The sequence below is a fragment of the Hibiscus syriacus genome, unplaced genomic scaffold, assembly GCF_006381635.1.
Source record: "Hibiscus syriacus cultivar Baekdansim isolate YM2019G1 unplaced genomic scaffold, ASM638163v2 tig00110610_pilon, whole genome shotgun sequence".
Taxonomy (NCBI): Eukaryota; Viridiplantae; Streptophyta; class Magnoliopsida; order Malvales; family Malvaceae; genus Hibiscus; species Hibiscus syriacus.
In genome coordinates, this window is record NW_024062800.1 from 5,769,888 (window position 1) to 5,783,238 (window position 13,351).

Here is a 13,351-nt window from a genome sequence, read left to right on the forward strand (position 1 = left end):
TACTCTTTGTCCTCAAAAGAAAGAAAAATTAGTGAATTTGTGGAAAATCCTTAGTGTGGATAGCTAAGTTAGTGGATGTAGACTTTGATTGAGAAAGTCGAACCACTCTAAATTGCTGTGCAAATCTTTTCAATTTTCTGTCAAAGCTTCCGCCAAAATTTTAATTGCCAATTCACCCCCTCTTGGCTAAATCATCCGATCAATTAACTCAACAACCCCACACTCGAACACCTAAATAAAGAAATCAAATTGCCTAAATATCAACGATGTTATCGATATTATGCCAATAGTATCGATACTAACCCTTGGGTATCGATACTCAAGATGAGTACTGATACCAAAAATGGCTTCGATGTTTTGAAAAGTGTTTCAGTCTCGATACTCCATACTCTCATGGGGAGTATCGATACTCTACCCTTGCTATCGACACTCCCTTGAGGAGCGGTACCAAAATTGGTTATTAGAATCCTAAACTTGCCACCAGTATTGATACCACCTCTTGAGTATCGAGGCCAAACTAGGATTATTGATACTCTTTGAGGGAGTATCGATACTAACCTCACAAAATGCTATTGGTTTTAAACTACACAAGAATATTATCATTATTGTTCTACCAGTACCAATACTGACGACCTGGAGTGCCCTATTTTGGGTACGAAAATACATCTAAGTCTCCCTCATTCAGCCTTTTAAGACTAGAAAAGGTTATTAAATTCTTAGTTACTGTCTTAGTGGTCAAAAGGTACCATATTTCATGGTTACAAACATCAAATGTGGAATTTACCATAAATTAACTCTAGCATGTTTCATGAGCTAAACAAACCATATACGTACATTTAATGACCTACTTGTGGTATGGTCAAGTTACAATCGTGTTACATTAATGCTTAACTGTAGTAAAACATTTCTATATCACTCAATGACTAGCTTTTCCTTACCCTTAGCCTTTGAGTTTTCCTCTTTCTACTTCACTAATTAAAACAATGAAAAAGAATTGAGAACTCATTTGGGAACTTAGAGCAATGCTAGGACGATTTCTACAACTTAAAACTCCCTAAAAACATACTTAAATTTCCAAGTTTCATAAACCCCACAAAAACCCTACTTTGGAGAAACTAAGCCAAATCATACAAATGTGGGCTTGAATTGAAGCTTGGGAGGTGTAGAGTGTAGTTCTTACCTTGAAATTCTCAAAGGATGCTTGAAACTCTTAAATTTCTTTCCTCTTCATGACAAAGGCACCACTCATCGCCTCACCCTCCTCTTTTCCATGAACCACCTATCACCGATTATGCAACACCACCGTTCACCCACGTCACTGATAAATCCTTCCTTTGCTGTAAACTATAAATATGGTGAGAATAAGAAATCAGGAAAATGAAAACCCTTATCATCAGTTAACCTTGTTGGTCATTGTCGTTTCACTACTCCGTCCTACGTTCAAATCCCAAGTGATTCCAACTCTCTTCCCCAGCAGCCTCCATGATAAAATGCATATTAGACATATATTCTATGATATTTTCCTCATATTTCAATAACTAAAATTGCTTAAATCATGGATTTTGATTATATTTCATATTTTATGGATTAGGTTGAAGATTTGGATTAAACAAGTTCAAAATCCAATGATTAGTATGATCTTCACAAAATCCCCAAATTAAGGATGAAAATCAGAATTCAAGAAGTTGACAAGACCAGAAGAGGTTTTCACGTAAGGTGCGAGCACGTCTTATTTATCCTGAGATATCATAGAAGAAGTCTTCAGTTAAGGCGTGGGTGTGCCTTACCAGTTCGTACAACCTTAAATTAGGGTTATAAATTTACAAAGGAAAAAGAGTTTAATGACGACTAGAAGGTTCTTTTGAATTATTATTATCTTTAGAAAAATATTATTGTATTTAAAACCCCTATTTTTGTGGGATTTACTTTTAATAAACTTCCTTATCTAGAATAGGGAAGTCCTTATAAAAGGGGAGATAGTGATGTGATCATGTTTTGCACCAACTTTCTTCATGACACACTCACATCATTGAAGATTCATCATGCTCAATATAAGGGAGTTATACCTTACTTTATATTATATTTACTCATTTATGCACTATATATTATTATGAGCATACATTTGCATCTTAAACTATGCTTGAATAATCATATGTTATCATTCACTTGCAACTATATGATTTTCATGCATAACATATGTTTTCACATCTTTACTTAGCTTTATATTATGTTTACATATGTTTTAGATTAATTTATTATGTTTTCATTTCATTTAGATATCATGGCAGCATGTATTCATTCATTCATTAACTCATATCATGTTATTCTAGCTCATGTTATGTTTACATTAGCTCACTAGCTTTAAATCCATGATTCTTTAGCTCATTTGCATGCATGCATCTATTTTCTAGCTCATATATGTTTTCTTAAAGCTTATAAACGTCCTATGCCTTTTATCTAGCTTACATATATGTTATCTTAGCTTCTAGATGATCATTCATAGCTTATATCACTCAAACACCTCACGAAAGCATGCATTTTACCTTAAATGAGCTCACACATTGCTTACTTGGTTTGTTTGTTAATTTCTATAGGTGAAACACAAAGCAAGGCATATTATGGTAGCTTGGTTAGCTAAAAGGATAAGCATAGCAGCTCACACTAGCTCTTGAACGTTATGGCAGCTCATTTCATCACTTAAGGAGCTTCAACTTAGCTGGAGGAGCTAGCATGTAGCTGAACCTAGTTGGAGGAGAGCTTTGGACCAAATTGTTGAAAAGTGGACTAAAGGTAGCTGGAAGTAGCTGGGAGAGTAGCTGAGGAGCTGAGAAGACCAAAGCTAACTAGCTTGAGTTCATCAAGCTATAACTCACCTAGTTAGCTACCAAGACACTCACCTAGCTTACCTTGAAGCTAGTTTATCTCTAGGTTGCCCATGGACTTCAAGACATCATCCTATGGTTGCAACCTCACCAAAGCCTTGCAAGAAGACTCATGTGCGTTCAAGTAGGCTGCCATGTGTATCATTCAAGCATGTGCACTCCATGTGACATCAAATTGGCACCAAAACACCAAGGGATGTTTCCTATTCGGCCAAAGACTCCTTCCTCTCCATTTTGGCGCCCAAATAACTTCCAAATGCATTCAAATCATCCTTAGGACCGAACCAACACATAACCATTCGGCCAAGAGCATGTATCTTCATTAAAATCATGTATTTTCATCAAAAATCATGTATTTTCAAAGGGGTTTCAACCTTGGCCGAACCATCATGTGTCTATTCGGCCTAAACCCTTTGAAAAACTATAAATAGGCTAGTGCATTTCATTTGTAAGCATCTCATCTCATATATAAAATTACTCTTGTGAGTTATTTCTCTTCAAAGTTCTTTGTGAACTTTATCGATTAAACAAGTGTAGTTCCTATACTTGTGGCGTCATTCCTTCCATTTTGATTCCTAAATTCCTAGATTGTTATCTAGTGGGTTGAAGACACTATCACCACCCCTCAAGCAAGTTTGTGAAGACCGGGATTGTGCTCCTTAGCACTATTTCATCTTTGGCGTGTTTGAGATACAACATCACCACCATTGCCATTTCATCATCAACATCATCCATCGCTTCCATCAATTCCGCAACCATCTCTATCTTTTTTATTTATTTCATTTCATTCTTATTATTTATTTTCATTACTTATATTATTACCCTTTATTAAGTCTATTATTAAACATATTTTCTTAGCTTATTTTGCAGCCCAAACTTATAAATTCAAGGACATCAGTACTTGTCAATCCTAGATCGGGACACAATAAGGCTATCTACTCTTCTCACCAAAGTGTGTAGATTCACCTTACGTCAGATAGGGATTTTATAGGAGGCATGAAGTTTTTCATCAAGTTTTCTTTAAGTTTTTCTTTTGGTGTTCTTTCAATTATGAGTAGCTAAATACTTTTGTTCCAACTGGAGGATAATTGAAATTTTGGTTTTTCAAGGATTGTGAGATCTAAATAATTCTCATTGTTCTTTTACTTCTTTGCTATCTATATATGTTATGTTTTTATTAAGAATTATTGTCTTGATTGATTGTGCAAAGGGCTCTTTGTTCAATTATCAGGTTAATAAATCACCATTTAGAACTGTAAATCCGTAATTGTTTAAACGTTCTAATATTAGTGGTAAAGTAACATAGTTGACTTTGATTATGTTATGAAGGTTTATAACCTAGTCTAAATGAATCGAGCTTATGTATTCGTTGGCTAGAATTGGTGGTCCCTCTAGTGGTTAATGCTATTGGTGGACTAAATCTTAAGCGCTTGTCTAGGGTTGTTCATTAACAAGGGAAATAATCAAAGAGCTTCTCTTGATTATCAAGAAACTAAGGAGAGACATGTTGTTTGAGCTTCTCAATAACCATAACAAATTTAGTGAAAAGTAGAAGATTTTATCATTGAATCTATGATCAATTCTCTGAACAAATTCTGAAATTATACTTTTAGTTGGATATTTTCTTAATATTAATTTCTATAAATTTTTGGTTGATTTTAAATGCTTTTTCTTTTTGATTTTTTCTCTATTTTAAAACCCCTTTTATTTACTTTAATTTTCATTAAAATAAGTCTACCAAATCCCTGTGGATTCGACCTAGCTTATCACTACTACAATTTTATATTTCTAAAAGAAAGTATTATTATTTGTTGCATTCGACACCCACCAAATTTTTGGCGCTGTTGCCAGGGATTAGTGTCATTTAGACGTTTTTTGATGTTTCATTCTTCTCATGCAGGTGAACTCCAATATGATCTTGAAATCGAGAAGACCGCTCGTATGTTACGAAAAGAAACTAACTTGCACAACAAACAAGCTTCTTCTTCTTCATTCCCTGAATCAAAATCTGCAGTCAACTTGGTTGATTCATCCAGCGATTCTAAAATAGAAGGAACAATGGCCAACAAAGAAAGAACTATAAGAGAATTGGTTGCACCTAATGTGAATAAAAAATCACTCTGCATTGACTACCCAACTTTGGAGGTAGCTTTTGAACTAAAATATGGTTTGATTCATTTGTTGCCTACTTTCCATGGACTTGAGAATGAAGACCCTCATAAGCATTTGAAGGAATTCCATGTGGTATGTTCAAGTATGAAACCACAAGGAGTAATTGAAGAGCATATCAAATTACGTTCTTTTTCGTTATCGCTAACCGGTAGAGCTAAAGATTGGTTATTCTATTTACCCTCTGGTTTTTTGACTACTTGGGTCGAGATGGTGAGGTTGTTTCTTGATAAATTTTTCCCTACTTCAAGAGCCGCTGGCATTCGAATGGAGATATGTGGAATAAATTAAAAAGATAGTGAAACACGTCATGAGTATTAGGAAAGATTCACACGACTGTGTGTAAGCTGGCCTCAACATGGGATTTCTAAGCAACTTCTTATCCAATATTTCTATGAGGGACTTCTACCCATGGAGAGGAAGATGATGAATACAACTAGTAGAGGTGCCATAATGAATAAGACTCCTCGGGATGCTAGGGAATTGATCTCCATCATGGCCACTAATTCATAACAATTTGGCTTTAGGCAAGACACATCTTCAAGAAGGGTGAATGAGGTAGGTTTGTTTTTCATTGAATATCAATTATCTCACGAGTAGAAGGAAAAACGCAGCAAGTGAAAGCTTATGGGATATGTACTACGATCGGTCACCCAATTGAGATGTTCCCTACACTTCAAGATGATTCTCATGAGTACACCAATGCAGTTGGAAGGTTTCCCGATCCACAATAAAGGAAGTATGATCCTTACTTAAATACCTATAATCCAGGATTGATGGATTATCCTAACCTGAGTTATGGACCAAGACCATCACAATTCTATCGCTTTCCACCTGAGCAGTCTTCTTCAAAGCTAGGTATGTCCCTAGAAGAAATTGTCAAATCACTTGCAATACACAATAATTTTAGCAAGAGATAATAACAAGCATACAAAATTTGGAGAATCAAATAAGTCAATTGGCATCCTCAGTGAGTTGGTTAGAATCCCAAAGTAAGTTACCTTCACAAACCATTGTTAATCCACAAAAATATTAGTGTAATCACATTTAGAATTAGGAAGGAGTTGAAGGAACCTAGTCCATTGGAACTTGGGATAGCCTTAGTGGAAGATATTGAAAAAGATGTTGTTGCTCCTTAGACTCATAATGACCAACCCAAAGGACTCAAAAGTGAACAACCGAAGGCATTGGTCATAAATCCTCATTTTCCCGCTAGATTCACTAAGTCCAAGAAAGAATAAGAAGAGAAAGAAATTATTAAGACATTTTGCAAGATCGAGGTAAATATTCCTTTACTTGATGCAATTAAACAAGTACCTCGATATGCTAAATTTCTTAAAGAATTGTGCACCAACAAGAGAAATCTCAAGGGTAATGAAAAGGTAAGTATGGGGGAGAATGTTTCAGCTGTCCTCCAGAAAAAAACTACCACACAAGTGCAAAGATCCAGATATGTTTACTATCCCTTGTAAACTCTGTAATGTTAGGATTGAGAGAGCAATGTTAGATAAGGAGCCTCAATAAATATCATGCCTCTTTATATTTACTCATCTCTGAATTTTGGTCCTTTGAAAGAGATGGGAGTGATTATTCAACTTACGGATAGATCTAATGTATATCCTAAGGGAGTTTTAGAGGATGTTTTGGTGAAAGTTAATGAATTGATTTTTCCTACAGATTCTTATGTGCTTGATATGCAAGAACATGGCTCTTCTAAATCAACATCAATTTTGTTAGGAAGGTCATTTTTTAAAACAGCTAAGACAAAAATTGATGTAAATGATGGTACACTTACCCTAGAATTTGATGATGAAATTATTAAATTCAATATTTATGATTCCATGAGATATCCGAGTGATGTGTCCTCTCTTTTTTTCATGGATGTTATTGACCCTCTAGCACAGGAAACTTTTGATCAAAATGATGATGACAAGTTGAAAGTTGCACTCAACACGAATTTCACTTCTGAAGGATTGCAGGGAATCATGAAAAAGTTTGTGTTGGATCTTGATTTGCAAGATGCAATCCAAGAACTAGAATCACTCAAAACCCTGAGGCATAATGTATCTTATATTGAGTTGCATCTTTCTCACTCCAAACTTCTTTCTTCTCTTGTGTAGGCACCAAAATTGGAAATGAAGTGTTTACCAAATCATCTAAAGTATGTATATTTAAGAGAAGAGGAAACTCTTTCGGTGATCATTTCCAACAAACACTCTCGCTTAGAAGAAGAAAAGTTGATTCGAATGCTTAGAGAGTAAAAAGAAGCTATTGGGTGGAGGAAATTTTTTTCTATTGTTAAAATACAAAGTTTGGATACATGTCAAATATTTAAGGTCAATGATAATCGTTTGAAACCTTTTTATGAAGGTTCTCTGGTGCATACTGTTGGTCAAACCATTTTGGAGAACCCAACTTAGGATGATTGAGAACCTACATCATCTAGCCAAAGACGTTAAAGAAAGGCGCTCTTGGGAGGCAACCCAATTTTTCCTTTTCAATTTCTATTTTCGTTCTTTTTATTTTTATTTTTATTTTTATTTTTTATTTGATTTATTAGAGTACAATTAATCTTGTTTTCCTCTATAGGTTAGAAGATGAATTTTTGTAACCCGTGGGCACGCCTTATAGAAGTAGAATTATTCCTAAAGCCTCTCACTATCCAGAAGATGTTTTTATATAAGACGTGCATACGCTAAACTCAACACCACTTCTGGTTTAGGAAAAACGATTCAAAGAAACTTTTTAAAATATAAATGTGCCTTATCTTTTCTTTATTTTCTTTGCTCATTCATGCCACCAATCGTTCTTCCCGCTCCACCCGACCCACGTCTCTGCTCAGACTGAGAATCAACCCAGCCTACACACGACACCTTCACCCCCAGCTTATGATAGATATCGTGGTTGATGCTCAACATTTTCAGGAGAGTTTTGTACTCTTATTCATTTATGGTTTTTGAGCATCTATTTTTGATACATTTAGGACAATGTATGGATTAAGTATGGGGGAAAGTATTTTATATATGGTTTCTCTTTGAACATAATTTTGCTTTACTTTTTGAGAAAAAACAAGTACGCTTTAGTTCTTGTTTGTGATTTTTCTCTTCAAAATTCTAGATTCTTTCTATGTTTGTCCTTACATGATTTGGATTATTTTGAATTGTCGAATTAAGTTGAAGCATAATAGGGGATTAGCTTGAGTAGTTGAATTCTTATTTGCTACACACAGGTTGATTACTCTTAATGACTGATTGAATGAAAAATGTGTGGGATTTGATACATGTTTACCTTTTTTGTGAGTCGTTGGACCAATGAGCACTAATTCTCAGCATGCTTCATTTCTTGATCATACATAGTTGATTTTTCTAGAACTTGCTTTGCTATACATATAGAAGACCACATTTTATAATTGGATGCATCAAGAATGATAAAGGCATTTAGGTGAAACCACTTTTAGCTTTCGTAAAGAGCCTACCTTAATTTTTATCCTTAGAAAGCCAATTTTGAGCCTGAGCCTTTTTGTTCGAAATTAACCATTATACAAGCAAATATCAAATTTTTCTGTTAATTTCCCATCTTTTGAACCTTGAATTAGATAAATGTATAAGCTTATTCACATGAGAATTCAAATTATATTGATATGATCGAAATATGTTAGAATATAGTAATTCGAGTTGTAATCTCATTCATTAAAAAAACAAAAAAAAGAAGTAAATTTGTGCAAAGGAAAGGAAGAAAGAGAGATTGTGCAATTAAAAAAAGGTTTTGTGGCTTGAAGATAACATTTGAGATTGAGCTCCATGTGGATAAGTTTGTATGACTCATTCGATAAAACTGCTCAAATTCATTTCCTACAAAAACTCACCTAAGCCCCATTATACCCTCTTTAAGACTCTGAGGTTTTTATGCATTCAATTCATTAATTAGTGGTGGGATGTGATAGGATAACAAGCTTATGGTAAAACCCTTTCTATGTTTTGGGTTGAGAGTTTATTGACACCCTAAACACTTCGAGCGTATTGAGTGAATCTAATGTGAGGGTATTAGATCCCGCTGCATTTTGATTTGAAAAAGATTGATGGAGTGATTATTCATGTGTGTTGGTTTATGAGAATTTCTTCTATGAATTGCTCGTTCCTTACTTGTGTCTAAATTTGAGTCTTCAAGGCATGACAATTTTGTTTGTGGAAGAATGAGCAAAGGAAGAAGGAAGAATTTCAAAATCTAATGATTACCATGATCTTCACAAAATCCACAAATTAAGGAGGAAAAATCGGAATTCAAGAAGTTGGCAAGACCAGAAGAGGTTTTCGCATAAGGCGTGGACACGTCTTATTCATCCCGAGCTATCGTAGAAGAAGTCTTCAGTTAAGGCGTGGGCGCGCCTTACCAGTCCGTACAACCCTAAATTAGTGTTACGAATTTACAAAGGAAAAAGAGTTTAATGACGGTTAGAAGACTTTTGAATTATTCTTATCTTTAGAAAAAGATGAGGGTATTTAAAACCCTATTTTTATGGGATTTACTTTTAATAAACTTCCTTATCTAGAATAGGGAAGTTCTTATAAAAGGTGAGGTTGGGATTTCATAGGAGGCATGAAGTTTTTCATCAAGTGTTCTTTATGTTTTTCTTTTGGTGTTTTTTCAATTATGAGTAGCTAAATACTTTTGTTCAAACTGGAGGATAATTGAAGTTTTGGTTCTTCAAGGATTGTGAGATATAAATAATTTTCATTGTTCTTTTACTTCTTTGCTATTTATATATCTTCTATTTTTATTAAGAATTATTATCTTGATTGATTGTGCAAAGGGCCCGTTTTTCAATTATCAGGTTGATAAATCGCTATTTAGAACTTGAAATTCGTAATTGTTTAAACGTTCTAATATTAGTGGTAAAGTAACATAGTTGATTTTGATTATGTTATAAAGGTATATAACCTAGTCTAAATGAATCGAGCTTGTGTATTCGTTGGCTAGAATTGGTGGTCCCTCTAGTGGTTTGATAAGATGCATATTAGACATATATTCTATGATATTTTCCTCATATTTGAATAACTAAAATTGATTAAATCATGGATTTTGATTATATTTCGTATTTTGTGGATTAGGTTGAAGATTTGGATTAAACAAGTTCAAAATCTAATGATTAGTATGATCTTCACAAAATCCACAAATTAAGGAGGAAAAATTGGAATTCAAGAAGTTGGCAAGACCAGAAGAGGTTTTTGCATAAGGCGTGGACATAGCTTATTCATCCTGAGCTATCGCAGAAGAAGTCTTCAGTTAAGGCGTGGGTGTGCCTTACCAGTCCGTACAACCCTAAATTAGTGTTATAAATTTACAAAGGAAAAATAGTTTAATAACGGTTAGAAGACTCTTTTGAATTATTCTTATCTTTAGAAAAAGATGAGGGTATTTAAAACCCTATTTTTATGAGATTTACTTTTAATAAACTTCCTTATCTAGAATAGGGAAGTTCTTATAAAAGGTGAGGTTGGGATTTCATAGGAGGCATGAAGTTTTTCATCAAGTTTTCATTATGTTTTCTTTAAGTTTTTTATTTGGTGTTCTTTCAATTATGAGTAGCTAAATACTTTTGTTCCAATGGAGGATAATTGAAGTTTTGGTTATTTAAGGATTGTGAGATCTAAATAATTTTCATTGTTCTTTTACTTCTTTGCTATTTATATATCTTTTGTTTTTATTAAGAATTATTCTCTTGCTTGATTGTGCAAAGGGCCCGTTTTTCAATTATCAGGTTGATAAATCGATATTTAGAACTTTAAATCCGTAATTGTTTAAACGTTCTAATATTAGTGGTAAAGTAACATAGTTGATTTTGATTATGTTATAAAGGTATATAAACTAGTCTAAATGAATCGAGATTGTGTATTCTATAGCTAGAATTGGTGGTCCCTCTAGTGGTTTGATAAGATGCATATTAGACATATATTCTATGATATTTTCCTCATATTTGAATAACTAAAATTGATTAAATCATGGATTTTGATTATATTTCATATTTTGTGGATTAGGTTGAAGATTTGGATTAAACAAGTTCAAAATCTAATGATTATCATGATCTTCACAAAATCCCAAAATTAAGGTGGAAAAATTGGAATTCAAGAAGTTGGCAAGACCAGAAGAGGTTTTCGCATAAGGTGTGGACACGGCTTATTCATCCTGAGCTATCGTAGAAGAAGTCTTTAGGTAAGGCATGGGTGCGCCTTACCAGTCCGTACAACCCTAAATTAGGGTTACAAATTTACAAAGGAAAAAGAGTTTAATTATGGCTGGAAGACTCTTTTGAATTATTCTCATCTCTAGAAAAGGATGAGGGCATTTAAAACCCCTATTTTTGTTGGATTTTCTTTAAGGGAATCTTCCTTATCTACAATAAGAAAATCCTTATAAAAGGGGAGATAGGGATTTCATAAGGGACATCAAGTTTTCATTAAGTTTTTCATTAAGTTTTCTTTAAGTTTTTCTTTTGGTGTTCTTTCAATTATGAGTAGCTAAATACTTTTGTTCCAACAGGAGGATAATTGAAGTTTTGGTTATTCAAGGATTGTGAGATCTAAATAATTTTCATTGTTCTTTTACTTCTTTACTATTTATATATATTATGTTTTTATTAAGAATTATTGTCATGATTGATTGTACAAAGTTCCCGTTGTTCAATTATCAAGTTGATAAATTACTATTTAGAATTTTAAATATGTAATTGTTTAAATGTTCTAATATTAGTGGTAAAGTAACATAGTTGAATTTGATTATGTTATGAAGGTATATAACCTAGTCTAAATGAATCGAGCTTGTGTATTCGTTGGCTAGACTTGGTGGTCCCTCTAGTGGTTAATGTTATTGGTGGATTAAACCTTAAGTGCTTGTCTAAGGTTGTTCATTAACAAAGGGGAATAATTAAATAGCTTCTCTTGATTATCAAGAAACTAAGGAGAGACAGGTTGTTAGAGCTTCTCAATAACCATAACCAATTTAGTGAAAAGTAGAAGATTTTATCATTACATATATGATGAATTCTATGAACCAATCCTGAAATTATACCTTTAGTTGGTTATTTCCTTAATGTTAATCACTCTAAATTCTAGGTTGATTTTAAATGCTTTTTCTTTTTGATTTCTTCTCGATTTTAAAAACCCTTTTATTTGCTTTAATTTTCATTAAAATAAGTCTACCCAATTCATGTGGATTCGACCTTGCTTATCGCTACTACAAATTTATATTTCTAAAAGCAAGTATTATTATTTGTTGGATTCGACACTGACCAAATTTTTGGTGTTGGTTCCGAGGATTAGTGTCATTTAGACGTATTTTGATGTTCTGTTCTTCTATTGTAGGTGAACTCCACTACGATCTTGAAATCGAGAAGACCGCTCGTAGATTAAGAAAAGAAACTAACTTGCGCAACAGACAAGCTTCATCTTTTTCATCCCCTGAATTGGAATCTATAGTCAACTTGGTTGATTCATCCAGCGATTCTGAAATAGAAGGAACAATGGCCAATGAAGAAATAACTCTAAGAGAATTGGCTGCACCAAATGTGAATCAACAACCGCTCTGCATTGACTACCCAACTTTGGAGGTAGCTTTTGAATTAAATTATGGTTTGATTCATTTGCTGCCTACTTTTCATGGGCTTGAGAATGAAGATCCTCATAAGAATTTGAAGGAATTCCACGTAGTATGTTCAAGTATGAGACCGCAAGGAGTGACTGAAGAGCAAATAAAACTGCATGTTTTTTCGTTCTCGCTAACTAATAGAGCTAAAGATTGGCTCTTCTATTTACCCCCTGGTTCTGTAACTACTTGGGCCGAGATGGTGATTATATTTCTTGATAAATTTTTCCCTGCTTCAAGATCCACTGACATTCGAAGAGAGATATATGGAATAAAACAAAAAGATACTGAGACCCTTCACGAGTATTGGGAACGATTCAAACGAATGTGTGCCAGCTGCCCTCAACATGGGATTTCTGAGCAACTTCTCATCCAATATTTCTATGAGGGACTTCTACGCATGGAGTGGAAGATGATGGATGCAGCTAGTGGAGGTGCCACAGTGAATAAGTCTCCTAGCGATGCTAGGGAATTGATCTCCAACATGGCCACTAATTCACAACAATTTGGCTTTAGGCAAGACACATCTTCAAGAAGGGTGAATGAGGTAGGTTCCTCCTCCACTGAACATCAATTATCGTATCTCACCTCTCTTGTTCAACAACTAGTTGTAGGAAAAACGCAGCAAGTGAAAGCTTGTGGGATATGTGCTGCGATCGGTC